The sequence below is a fragment of the Myxocyprinus asiaticus genome, chromosome 29 (assembly GCF_019703515.2).
Source record: "Myxocyprinus asiaticus isolate MX2 ecotype Aquarium Trade chromosome 29, UBuf_Myxa_2, whole genome shotgun sequence".
Lineage (NCBI taxonomy): Eukaryota > Metazoa > Chordata > Actinopteri > Cypriniformes > Catostomidae > Myxocyprinus > Myxocyprinus asiaticus.
The window spans coordinates 26,124,956-26,139,371 of NC_059372.1; positions in this window are offsets into that span (position 1 = coordinate 26,124,956).

A 14,416-nucleotide genomic window follows, 5' to 3' on the forward strand; every position below is an offset into this window, starting at 1 on the left:
TCTTAGAAATCAGCAGTCTTACACACCTACACACACTATTATATATTGCGCATCTGAAAATGTGTGCTAGCATAGGCCCTTATTCAGGCTTATCCAAACTGCACGAGTACCAGGAAGAAATATGCACAATTGGATCACTCTTGTTGTTACAGTTTCATGTTGGAGTTTGGAAGAATGTGAGTGACCTGTAGTTTGGGCAGTGGTGCGTTATACCCATACAGAAATCTGATGGCCATATATGAACATGTATATAAAATTGTAATTAATTTATTTGGGAATAAATTTAAAATATACCAATTCCACCATGATTTGGAAAAATATATGTTACATACATGAAAACGGACATTTTTTAAGTATTTTGAAATAGTATTTTACAATATACACTCACTGAGCACTTTATAAGGAACAATATGGTCCTAATAAAGTGACCGACGTGGTCTTCTGCTGTTGTAGCCCATCCGCCATGCTATTCTTCTCTCTACAATTGTACAGAGTGGTTATCTGAGTTACCGTAGCCTTTCTGTCAGCTCGAACCAGTCAGGGCTGCTTTTCCAGAAAGCATCGTAAGCCTAAGCAGATCGTAGAAACCATTGGTGCCAATGGCCTCTACGATCAACTTAAGCTTACGATGCTTTTGGGAAACGCAGCCCTGGCCATTCTCCATTGACCTCTCTTATAACAAGGCATTTACGTCCGCAGAACTGCCGCTCACTGGATTTTTGTTTTGTTTTTGTCACCATTCTGAGTAAATTCTAGAGACTGTTGTGTGTGAAAATCCCAGGAGATCAGCAGTTACAGAAATACTCAAACCAGCTCGTCTGACACCAACAATCATGCCACGGTCGAAATCACTGAGATCACATTTTTTCCCCATTCTCATGGTTGATGTGAACATTAACTGAAGCTCCTGACCCATATCTGCATAATTTTATTCACTGCACTGCTGCCACATGATTGGCTGATTAGATAATCATATGAATACGTAGGTGTTCCTAATAAAGTCCTCACTGAGTGTATGTATAATGTTAAATGTACAAGTAGGCCATGTCACTTTTTTGCTAACATTTTGGTCCCCCCAATCCTGAATATGTGGTTACATTCTTGATTTTCACTGTTCTAGTTTATTTAATTTGAAATGGCATTATGACTTGCAGAAGATGTGTACAGGTTGTACAGTATTAGAAAAGGAATGTATCGTTACCCAGAGCAGTCTTTCCCCCAGATTTTAGAGGTCACCAGTAAAAAGAAATATACCCTAAAGAGGGAAAGCATGAACTGGGTCAGAGTAGAGATTCTTTCACTCAGTAGATGCTTTTGCAAAGACTCTTTAACTCATTCTCATTCATGCACTTTTCAAACTCAAAGCAAAGAATGTATGTTCAGGAACATAATACGACCAGGTCACACCTGAAATCAATTGGGCACTGTTGTCACAGCCTGTCTCCATCGTGTTTCCTAGGACTCTTATTTTGAAGTGAGAAAACCCAAGTGCAGTTTATTTACAATGTGAAATCCAAAACCGTAAATCCAAATGTGAGTACAAAACAAACATAAATGACTTGACTTGACTTGACTTGAAAGAACAATGACACTACGTTACACCAACACTACTCGAGCATAGACAATGGCAAACATGAGGGCTTAAATGCATGCCTGCTCTTGTTGTGTCATTGGTTCATGTTTTAGTAGTCTTGTTATTGATTGTCATTGTCATGTGTTTGCCCGTGTCCATGTATTTAAGCCCTCATGTTTGCCATTGTCTATGGTCGAGTAGTGTTGGTGTAACCTCGTGTCATTGTTCTTTCAAGTCAAGTCAAGTCAAGTCGTTTATGTTTGTTCTGTACTCACATTTGGATTTATGGTTTTGGATTTCACGTCGTAAATAAACTGCACTTGGGTTTTCTCACTTCAAAATAAGAGTCCTAGGAAACACGATGGAGACAGGCTGTGACAACTGTTTTCTCCCCACAAATGAAAAGGTTAAAGTGTTTAAAATAGCACAGGGAATATTCTTACCTCACAGCCCCAAGCCGTCTCTCTTTTAAGGTCAATTCAAACTTTTTTATTTAAATACCTACTCCTATAGAGCAAAAATATGTGTAAAAACATACAACAAAATAATTTACCAGTGATATAATATTCATATATAACAGTCTTCATTAAATATTATGCCTCACATTATGCCTCATATCATTTTGTCTGTAACAGGTTTCTGCACAAGAACATTTCATTTGGGCATGTCCTACTCAAAGTTCTTGCTTTGTATCCAGTTTGGCTCATAAAAGTTTATTTTTTGCAAAAAGCATCAGCTCTACCCTTACAAAAATGAACTGCAGTTAAACTGCAGTCTGATTGCAGTAATACATGCAGTATTGTAGTATTGTAGTACATTATTGCAGTAATGTAGTAAAAAGTGCAGTTTTGTGTAGTACAATGATGTTGTACTGCACAATGACAAACGTTACTGCACTTACAATGCCTTTTAACTGCAGTATTGATATAGCGCACTACAGTACAATTGCAGGTCAGTGTAGTACTACTACAGTTCATTGAAGTATGCCTGCATTCCACACTGGTATAACTGCAGTACATTGCAAAACAATAGCAGTTCAGTGAAGTACAATTTCAAATCATTGGAGTACAACTGTAGTTTGTGTAGTTAACCTGCAGTGCAGTGCAGTAGAACAGCTGTACTGCAGTATAAATGGAGCTGCAAATGCAAATGCAGATTTCACATTGAACAAAACTGCAGTTCTAAAGCATCTAAACTAGGGCTGTCAAAATTAATGCATGCGATTAATTTACAAAGTTTGACACATTGTTTATTTAACGTGATTAACGTAATTACCAATTTGACATTAGATTCTGGCATTCTATTCAGGTCTGTGTGAGATCTATCTAAACACTAGTTGCAATAGGGCGGAACCATTGCGATGTAACCACAGGGGACCTTACACAGAGACGCACCACAAACAAACACACAGCATCAAAGTGACGGAGAAACATAAACGACCTCTTAATGGTAATTGTTTTGTACAAAACAAACGCAGACACAGCAAACAAAAGACTCATTCACGCGACTCGTTGGAGTGAAAAAGCCAGCGTTTCCTCTGCGCCTCTGTCTTACCAGACTATTCGGATGAAATATAATTATGAGGGCAGTATTAGCGCTAAAAGCAAAACAAAGCCCTATTTGGATGGTCATTGTTTCTCAGAGTGATGTCTGTGAAACAAAATTCACATGGCTCCTCTGTGATAAAACTCATGCATTCGGATAACAATTAATTTACGGTGGAAAAGTGAGTTCGGTCATCCCACAAACCCGGAAATTTGCTTCTCATGTTGTCAGTCACACATAATATTTGTAATATTTGTATTAGAGTGTGTACAGTTTAGTTGACTTGTTGATTAGTTCTCCCACTAGTCATTGCGTTGGGTTGGTGCCTACTAGTCAAGGATCACATGAATTGAGTTGCGCTTGTTCCATATTGTGATAGCACAAGGAATATTCCTTAGTCCACAAACTGCATTCTGTGTATTTTGTGAAAATACATTTTCAAATATAGGCTATGTATATTTGGAATAACGCTAAAGTGTAAACAGAGTGAACACAGAGCACTTTGCTCAAGCTTTCATTTCTCACATGCTGAGATGCTAGCGCATCATCAGTTGCGCCCGCACGCTCGCTCTCTCTCTCTCTCTCTCTCTCTCCAGCATGCAATCAAACACACACTCTCACCAGGGAGAGAGAAAAGCCCCACATATACCACATACAGTAGAGAAAATGTGTAAAATACTGGGAAAAGTTAGATTAGCACAACTTTTTTCAATTTGTCTTCTACATAAGAGCTCCCACTTAGTGTGGTGGAGCGGGAATGTAACTTTATTAATTTGAATAATTTCCAACATACATTTGACAAATAAGACATATATACTGTATATATAGAGTCATATTTCAGCATTTTCAAAATCTGTGACTAACTAAAACAATTATGCAGTTAAATATTTTAAACAACATTGCCAATGCTTTGTGTTCTATACATTACAGTACTGCAGTTTAGAGGTCATGTACTGTACTGTGCACTGCATGTACTGTATCACATGTTCAGGACACTTGCTCTGATAATTTGTGAAAAAGGATGCCTTTAACTTTTTCATGTTTTTAACTTTTTCATATTTAACTTTTTCCAATATTTTCATGTTTATTTTATACTTTTATATTTGCTAGTGAATTTGTAATCTGAAATATTGCATTGCTGATGCTCAGGTGTCTTAATGGCCAGGCACACCTTTAAAAGCTTTTTTAGTATTCCTGCAGTTTCAGAACTGCAGTACAAGTGTGGTAATTTGGATGAAGTATTCCTGCAGTTTTCAGTACTGCAGTCCAAGTGTGGTAATTTGGATGCAGTATTCCTGCAGTTTTCAGTACTGCAGTACAAGTGGGGTAATTTGGATGCAGTATTCATGCAGTTTTCAGTACTGCAGTACAAGTGTGGTAATTTGGATGCAGTATTCCTGCAGTTTTCAGTACTGCAGTACAAGTGTGGTAATTTGGACGCAGTATTCCTACAGTTTTCAGTACTGCAGTACAAGTGTGGTAATTTGGATGCAGTATTCCTGCAGTTTCAATACTGCAGTACAAGTGTGGTAATTTGGACACAGTATTCCTGCAGTTTTCAGTACTGCAGTACAAGTGTGGTAATTTGGACACAGCATTCCTGCAGTTTCAGTACTGCAGTACAAGTGTGGTAATTTGGATGCAGTATTCCTGCAGTTTTCAGTACTGCAGTCCAAGTGTGGTAATTTGGATGCAGTATTCCTGCAGTTTCAGTACTGCAGTACAAGTGTGGTAATTTGGATGCAGTATTCCTGCAGTTTTCAGTACTGCAGTCCAAGTGTGGTAATTTGGACGCAGTATTCCTGCAGTTTCAGTACTGCAGTACAAGTGTGGTAATTTGGATGCAGTATTCCTGCAGTTTTCAGTACTGCAGTCCAAGTGTGGTAATTTGGATGCAGTATTCCTGCAGTTTCAGTACTGCAGTACAAGTGTGGTAATTTGGATGCAGTATTCCTGCAGTTTCAGTACTGCAGTACAAGTGTGGTAATTTGGACACAGTATTCCTGCAGTTTCCAGGACTGCAGTTCAAGTGTGGTAATTTGGACGCAGTATTCCTGCAGTTTTCAGTACTGGAGTACAAGTGGGGTAATTTGGACGCAGTATTCCTGCAGTTTCCAGTACTGCAGTTCAAGTGTGGTCATTTGGACACAGTATTCCTGCAGTTTCCAGTACTGCAGTTCAAGTGTGGTAATTTGGATGCAGTATTCCTGCAGTTTCGAGTACTGCAGTTCAAGTGTGGTCATTTGGACACAGTATTCCTGCAGTTTCCAGTACTGCAGTTCAAGTGTGGTCATTTGGACACAGTATTCCTGCAGTTTCCAGTACTGCAGTTCAAGTGTGGTCATTTGGACACAGTATTCCTGCAGTTTCCAGTACTGCAGTTCAAGTGTGGTAATTTGGATGCAGTATTCCTGCAGTTTCTAGTACTGCAGTACAAGTGTGGTAATTTGGATGCAGTATTCCTGCAGTTTCGAGTACTGCAGTTCAAGTGTGGTAATTTGGACACAGTATTCCTGCAGTTTTCAGTACTGCAGTACAAGTATGGTAATCTGGACGCAGTATTCCTGAAGTTTCCAGTACTGCAGTTCAAGTGTGGTAATTTGGACGCAGTATTCCTGCAGTTTCAGTACTGCAGTACAAGTGTGGTAATCTGGACGCAGTATTCCTGCAGTTTTCAGTACTGCAGTACAAGTGTGGTAATCTGGACGCAGTATTCCTGCAGTTTCCAGTACTGCAGTACAAGTGTGGTAATCTGGACGCAGTATTCCTGCAGTTTCCAGTACTGCAGTTCAAGTGTGGTAATTTGGACGCAGTATTCCTGCAGTTTCCAGTACTGCAGTACAAGTGTGGTAATTTGGACGCAGTATTCCTGCAGTTTCCAGTACTGCAGTAAATGTGTGGTAATTTGGACACAGTATTCCTGCAGTTTTCAGTACTGCAGTACAAGTGTGGTAATCTGGACACAGTATTCCTGCAGTTTTCAGTACTCAGTTCAAGTGTGGTAATTTGGACACAGTATTCCTGCAGTTTCCAGTACTGCAGTTCAAGTGTGGTAATTTGGATGCAGTATTCCTGCAGTTTCCAGTACTGCAGTAAATGTGTGGTAATTTGGACGCAGTATTCATTCAGTTTCCAGTACTGCAGTAATCCTGTGTCCAATTTACCACACTTGTACTACAGTTAAAAAACTGCAGTTATTTTTTGTAAGGGTAACTTTTGCTCTCATACACACGCACACACCATCAGCAACTTCTTTAGTGTTGACTGAGGCTATGGCAGCTGCTTTTGTATGTTGTTTCCCTCTAACTATTCTGCTGACCTTGAGCTTGTATTATCAGGAGAATAAAGACGTAGCTTCAATCTCAGCTGAAGAAGACGGGAGTCATGGTGAAGCTGTATGAGAGCGACTGATTGAAAATGATTTCTATCAAGCACCATGCTTTGGCCAGTTTTGATCTCAAATATGAGAGACACGTGAACTAGGGAGTTAAAGAGTTAGAGTTTTATTACCACTGTTGCCCTGGTTACTCAAATGACTCTTACATTTTTACACAAATAAATGAAATGTACTTAGAAAAATATGCTTAAAATCATATGAACTCGCATGAGATGAACACTTTCAGTGTAATAAAATAAATAATATAATAATAATAAAAGCTGTTCTATTTTGCATGGAGATGGTCGCCAGATTGGGGCAGATGTGTTGAGATCATGTGACCAGCCGAAAATTATGCGCTTTATCTCAGAAAATCCCAGTTTCTTTGACATTTCCCTGCTATTGGCTAATTTTTTTTTTACAATGACATCAGTAACATAAAATATTGATTTTATGTAATGCCACATTTTAACTGCCAACCCGATCTCATAAAAAGTCGTACATAATTTACGAGTTGGCTATTTTGTATAGTCTCTCACAATGTTGTTCACATAAACTCATACGACTTCATCACATGCAAATTCCCGGATGTCTAATGCAGAAGTAAGTGTGAGTTCCGCGCACGAGGCGTTAAGGACATACTTGTTAATGTTATGCCCTAACCCAAACCCCTTATCTAAACTTAACAAATCAGTATAGTGTGCAAACATGATGGGATGCTGTTGTGTGTGAAAGAATCTAGTAATTGCCGCGTATTAGATGGAAACAGTGTCCAGTGATGTCATTGGCTGTAGTGAAAGTCGTAGGAATTCAAACGAGTGCAGTCGCACAATATCATACGAATTAGCCAAATTTAGAAAAGTCGTACGAATCCTGACGATTTCGCCGTGAGAGTGTGTTGTAACTGCCATTCTAGGCAATGCAACATAAACAAAAGTGCTGAGTGGACCTTCAATGTAAGCCTACTGTGAGTCACTGTTTAAAAACAGTCTGCAAAATGACAACTAGAGTGTATATGAAGGGCGTTGATTTGAGAATAAAGATTTGAAAGATGTAAAACCTATCATCACCTCCAAGTTGCAACCATACGTTTTGCATAGTGAGCAGAAGCTGTGAAAAGTGAATTATTTGTCAGTAATTCAAAACCAAGACTAAATTAAATTTTCATTGCATATGGAAAAGGTCTTTTTAGCTTGACCAACTCAAAAGACCAATACACAACAGCCTGTCAGTGAGCAAATAGATATCCGCTCCCATCAGTGGGAATAACAACAGATTTAATTTCAATCTTTTGCTCTCTCATCCTTTAAGAAAGATGCACAATGAATAATCAATAGACGTGAATTTAATTAACTCCTTGAATTATTGATTTACCTTCAAATATGGCCTGATATCCAATATGCCTATTTTGATGTTAGTTTTTACAGCTAAAGAACAGAAAGGGGATACCTTAAAGGGATAGTTCACCCAAAAATGAAAATTATTTTATCATTTACTCACTTTCATATTGTTCCAAACCCCTTTCTTTCTTTTGTGGAACACAAAAGGAAATATTTGGGACTGAACTATTCCTTTAAAACATGCTGCATAAGACAGAGATAATCAGACAATTTCGGTGCATAGAATTTAGAGGAGGTTAAGTGATAAACAGGAGATGTACAGAGGACATATATTTCCGGCCATCAGGAACTCAGTACAGGGCACAGATTGTTCTTGTGGCCAGGGACCAAAACATGAGCTGAATGAAGAACCTTCCAACTGTGCAATGGAACATCCCACTGAGATCCCCCTTACATAAGCATTTTAACCTCTCAGTGCAGGCCAACAAGAACTACGGTGTATCACATCAATGGCCATCAATACAGATACAGCACCGCAGCAATACAGCAGGTAGATGCACCAATTTGAATGTCATACTCAGGCCAGCTTTGACATAATATAGTATAAAAACTATGAATTTACTACAAATGAATAACAAAATATTAGAAGTTATTCCTATAATTTCTATACCTAATATCTATACCTAATGTGTTGCTAAATTAAGCAATACTAAGTGTGAGCCAGCAATGTTTTTTTTTTTTTTTTTATAAGGATATGAGAGCACCAAAAGATATTTCACAAAGGTGTCTTTCTTTTAATGGTCCCTTTTCCCTTTCTTTAGTTTTCAGGCCAACCTTTCATTGCAGAAATATATTTTCATTGCACAACACACTTTTAATAACACTGCCATCTAGTGATAATAGACAACTACCACATATCTAACATTTTTAAATCTCAGTATCCTAATTTTGTTGAGTGGCATTGTGAATACTAAAGAAAACTAGATTTTGTTTATGTTATTTATTTATTTATTTTATTTAATAGCTTTTTTTACTTTAATGTATAGGACAGTTTACATTGAAAAAACATTTTTTTTTGCTTTAACTTAATTTAATTGGTTCCACACAATGAAAATTAGTTCTCTGATATGAAATTAAAATGTAGGATCTACTCAAATACTTTGTGTAGTGAAAACATAAATTAATTGAGTTAACCTAACTTAAATTTGATCTGTTCAAATAACTCTATTGAACATAGCTAGCAACAAACACATGAGCATATTATATACAGTATATTTTTGTATTGTATGAAAAGTATGGTGTTGCTGAGAGCTTACAGATCCCCAATCAGTCATTATTATACTTATGATCTCTCAGTAATTGTTTCATGAGAAAAGCAATACACACTGATTTTTCTGTAATAATATACCCAACCTCGACCTAACCATGCACAGGAAAGTTGAGTGAGAGAGATGGGCAGTGAGACCCTGTAAGCACACTGCTCTTGTGTGTCATGACCATGTGCACTACAGATATATATATATATACTCGTGTAAGGGAGATTGCTAATTATTTTATCATTATTATGTATGACCTTATATTAATTGAAAGTCTCAATGGAGTGTATATTTTTATTTTTATTAATTTGGCACACCACAGGGCAATTAAAAATAAACTAGTGAAGGCAAAAAGGTGACAAAAATTTTGAAAAATGGTGACTAGTAAGACCTAAGACATACTCTGCAATTCACTGTGGAAAATTAAATAGCATTTTATCCATCTTATGGGGATTTTTGAGTCACAGATTCTATGAAATGTGAATTACATTCATTTACAAAAATACACAGTTTTGCTGATTTGCGATTTCTCAGTATGCATCGCAACATGAAAAAAATTATGTGGTTAGTGTTGAAGGCTTATTTTTTGCCGTTTGCTGACTATATGGTGTTTTTTTTTTTTTTTTGCCACCGTTAGTAAGTTGATGTGTGGTAATGTTAGGAGCTCATCTTTGAACTTAATGAGGGTTGTTGATTGTCACCGTTATTGAGGTTTGTGTGTTAAGGGTTGAGGTCTATTGTGTCTAAACAATTGTATGTAATACCTTGCAAAATAAACCTCTCTTCAGAGGCAAAGATTAAATTCATATAAAAATAATTAAATGGTGACAAAATGAAATGAAAGTTCTCATATTGTAAATTGATAGTTGGCTGAACAAGAAATGAGTAGTTCTATCAACAAAAATGTATGCATTTAGTGAATAAAAAAAGTAAAACAATGTCAAACAATTGTATGTGCTACCTTGCAAAACATACCTCTCTTCAGAGGCAAAGACTGCAGTTAACTTCATGTAAAAATAATTAAATGGTATCAAAATGAATGTTCTCATACTGCAAATTCATAGTTGGCTAAACAAGAACTTAGTAGTTCTCTCAACAAGCATTTTTGCATTTAGTGAAACAAATTCACATTGACTAAACAAAGCAATGTTAGTGAGTACAGTTGTTGAGAGAACTCAAAAATCTGCATCATGTTGCCTTGATTTTTAAGTTTATTTAACAATTCTTTTTTTTTTTTTTACAGTGTACCCTTATTGGTTCATATCTGTTTTAATCTAAAATCTTGATACTGAAAAAAATGTATATTAAAAGTCCACAAACGCATTATGCATCAACTACCACTGTATTAAATTACAATGTTTGAAATTTCAGTTATCTGACTGTTTTCACTGAGTCACAACTTTTGGAGACTCTCAGTTCAAATATAAAGGAATGTTCTGTTAAATGAGCTAAACTTTATTGAACCCGGAATATTCCTTTAAACAAAAACGTTCTTTTTTGTACTGTATTTACAACATGTGCAATACAGAACATCTGATGGATGTAACACAGGTAACATTTACCCCATAATCAGAGACACAGATGTTGACTCAGACCCAAAACATTTAAAAACTTCTCCAGCAGTGGAAGAAGCTTTTGAGAGATTTTATAATATGCTTTTTACTGTTTGGTAGCCAGTGAAACCTTTGAACACATCTAAGGCCTTTAATGTTTTGTGAAGTCAAATACCTCTAAGCATTCAATGCAGTGCTTGTGCTGTTTCATTTTCAAGATATTTTATGGTTAGTTGCCAGCTTTTACCCTTACAGTAACTCCCTCCTCCAAGCCCAACCTTTGGCACTAGTACCTGACTCTCAAGTGCCCTGCATTAGCGCTGCCCTGACCATGACCAGGAGACTTCAGCATTTTTCAAACTGAGTCAACATGTTCCCCAAGCCAAGGTTCATGTTTTCAGGACAACTACCAAAGCTATATAAGAACTGCATCTTTAAGCCAGGTTCTTTTGAAAATGAACTATAAAAATCACAATGTCCATTAAGGATTAGATTATGTATTTATCAGTGATAATAGTTCAACACCTTTACAGTAGGAGTGTTAAACAACCCCATTCAAGCAATAGCATGTGTGGGTGTTGACTGTGCAGATGTTTACTTGATATCATACTAAAGAATGTGTGATTTTACACAAATAATACTATTTAAAGTACAGCATTTAAAATGCAGTGTAGAGCAGAATAATTGGTGATAATAGAGTGACCTCATCAAATGTGCCCTTAATCGAATCAAATCAAGTCACCAGAGCTGCTTTAATTACTCACCAACTTTCTTTCATTTCCACCTTGTCCTTTCTAGTATGCTTTTTTTTTTTTTTGCATCCTTTAAATGCTCTGCAAGTACATAGTTGACATCTTTTACTAATTATATGTTACTATATTTATGTTAAACATAAATAACAAAACAAAGAAATGGAATTTAAGTGCTGGAAAAAATGACCAAGAATACCTTTAAATGTGGATGAGGCAGTTGAAGAGTAATGACTTGTTTTCAGTGTCATCTGTAAAATTAATTGACAAGGCATTTAGCACAGACATTGAAAACAATGAGTTCTTGCAACACGGTAGACTAAAGAGTTATCCTTAATTTCTGCACAAGACAGGCCATTAGTGTTGCTGCACAACGAAACCACTTCATGAAATGACAATGACAACAATACCTTCTGGAGAGATTTTATATATATATATATATATATATATATATATATATATATATATATATATATATATATATATATATATATATATATATATACTTTTTAGTGACTCCAGCCATATGTAAACTAAAGTACTGTTTTATTTTCCTAGTTTAATTACAAAGTAAAACTTGAAATCAGAGAAATTGCAGCTTACAATATACTTGATAACCAGGCAAGAGGACATAAGCTTTTTAACCGCATTACAGTTTGCAAAACGTAATTACATTAATTTTAAAATGTACCTCCTTTGTGCTGTAATGACAACATGAACTTAAGCTGGCATGGACTCCACAAGCTTATACAAAACCTAATTAACCATGTTATCCCAGCATGATTTGAGAATGTCCCAAAAGCGTGTGCTTCAATGGAAGAAAGGGAATCTAACCTTTAGTTAAAAGCAGTTAGCATGGAGCATGTTTACAAGCACAGCAATATGCTGTGAACTACCATAAATCAGCTTAATCAAAACATCGACAATGCAACAAAAATGTGCAAGATTAGTAATAATCGGGATATTCTCTGCTTTTTAAGTCAAAATGTAAACAGGCATGCACACAACACTTGCACACATTGGAGAAGACAATAAGAAGTTAAGTTAAAAGCCGGTAAAGGTGTTTTCATGCAATGCGAAATCGGGGTAATGGGCAAAATCTACATGTGCCGTTGGGTTTATGCTTAAACCGATTATGACCTTACCTCCATAAAGGAAAACAGTTTAAGGCATTTACATGGCCACACACATTGTCAGCCTATTAAGCATAAACAGAGTTTTAAAGAAGTCAACTTATGGTTTAAAGAACTCATGGTAAACATAATGTCACAAACTTGCTTATTTGATTAGTGACCTTGAAATAGGCAAGTTCAAAATCTTACATATTTCTTAATCAATTTACATCATAACATTTCTTTGCTTTAAATTTTTCAAAATGATAAAACTTTGCTTATTTCCAGGTTTAAAATAGATATTCACATTACTGAATCCCAAATTTTCAATGTGCTCTCAGAATTTTAGGCCCTACTGTACATCACAAAGTTTTTGGAGGCTTGTACTCTGTCCTGTATTATTCTGTAGTCAACGCATTAATATTCTAGCTAATATATATTATCATTCATCAGATTTCATCTGAACATGTGTATGATGTGTGTGGCAATGTTCTGAACCCTAGTGCTAAACTCAGGACCCGTCCCACACTATCCACCGGAAGCAGTGCTGCTGCCCAAAGCTCCTCTCTGACTGCAGAGGGCACTATAGAGTTTCATCCTACCCCTCTAGTCACTCAGGTTCCCCCTCCCCCATTATGATACTGCTCTGTAGACAAGCACATCTTGCTAGGCCTGTTTATGCCTCTCTCCATCGGTACCCACTCACCCCTACCCACAAGTGCGCACACATTCGCAGCTCTCTCTCTCTCAGACTTGCATAGTGGGAAAAGTCATTCTGTGAGGGTGAGAGTGCACTTTACAGATCTTTCCTCCATTTTGAAACCTCTATCATGTAAAATTTCCATTTTAAATGAACCCCACTACAGCATTCTTTGGTTAGATAACATATGATAAACCATCTCCATCACATAGAAACATACTGTAATAGAAATATTCACGGCCACTAGTATATACCATGAATTAAATTTTGACTTTACATTCATGAGTAGACTGACCTCAGGGCCATAAGGATTACAACAATTTATCTTAATTCTGAATTGCATATAGATCTCTTTAAAGATAACAATTCTTTTCAGTGTAATAGCAAAGAAAAATCTCTAAAATGACAACTAAAGGAATGGATTAACACACCCAATTAGCAAGAGTTAATTTCAGTAAGCCGAGAGCAATCGTAGGTAAAGTTTAAAGACTTCTGTATTGCCAAAATCCAGCTATGCCCAGATGGAAGTCACATGAATCACCTGCTGCTTAATTAAAACTCCATTCGTAACACCTTATAATACAGGTAAGCTCACTTTCTACTGGGAAAAATGTGAGTGAAAAAAGCAATGCATTTTTACTTCTCATGCCGAGCAAATGATTAAAGGAACAGCTCACCTAAAAATGAAAATTCTTTCACCATTTACTCACCCAAACCTGTTTGGCTTTCTTCCTTCCATGGAACACAAAAGATGTAAGGCAGAATGTTAGCCATAGCCATCATTCACTTTCTTGAATGGTTACTGAGGCTGTCATTCTGCCTAACATCTTCTTTTGTGTTCCACAGAAGACAGAAAGTAACATACTGGAATTCTATTGTTTCTGAATTGTGTTATGAGAGGTGTTGAGAACATGGATCTACAAACTAGACGTGTGCAGTTTGCTGAAAACACGCTACAACAGTGAAGATGAAAGGTCATAGAGAGGTGGAAAAGTAGAGACTGTGCAGGGTTAAAACCACTGAGAGGACAAAACAGCACTTTATTTTTCAGAATGAAAAGAAAAGGAAAAAAAAAAGAGAGGAAAAACAATAACATAAACTGGAGGTCACAAATTTAAACACAAAGTTAGACTGAAGACAGAATGCTCATTC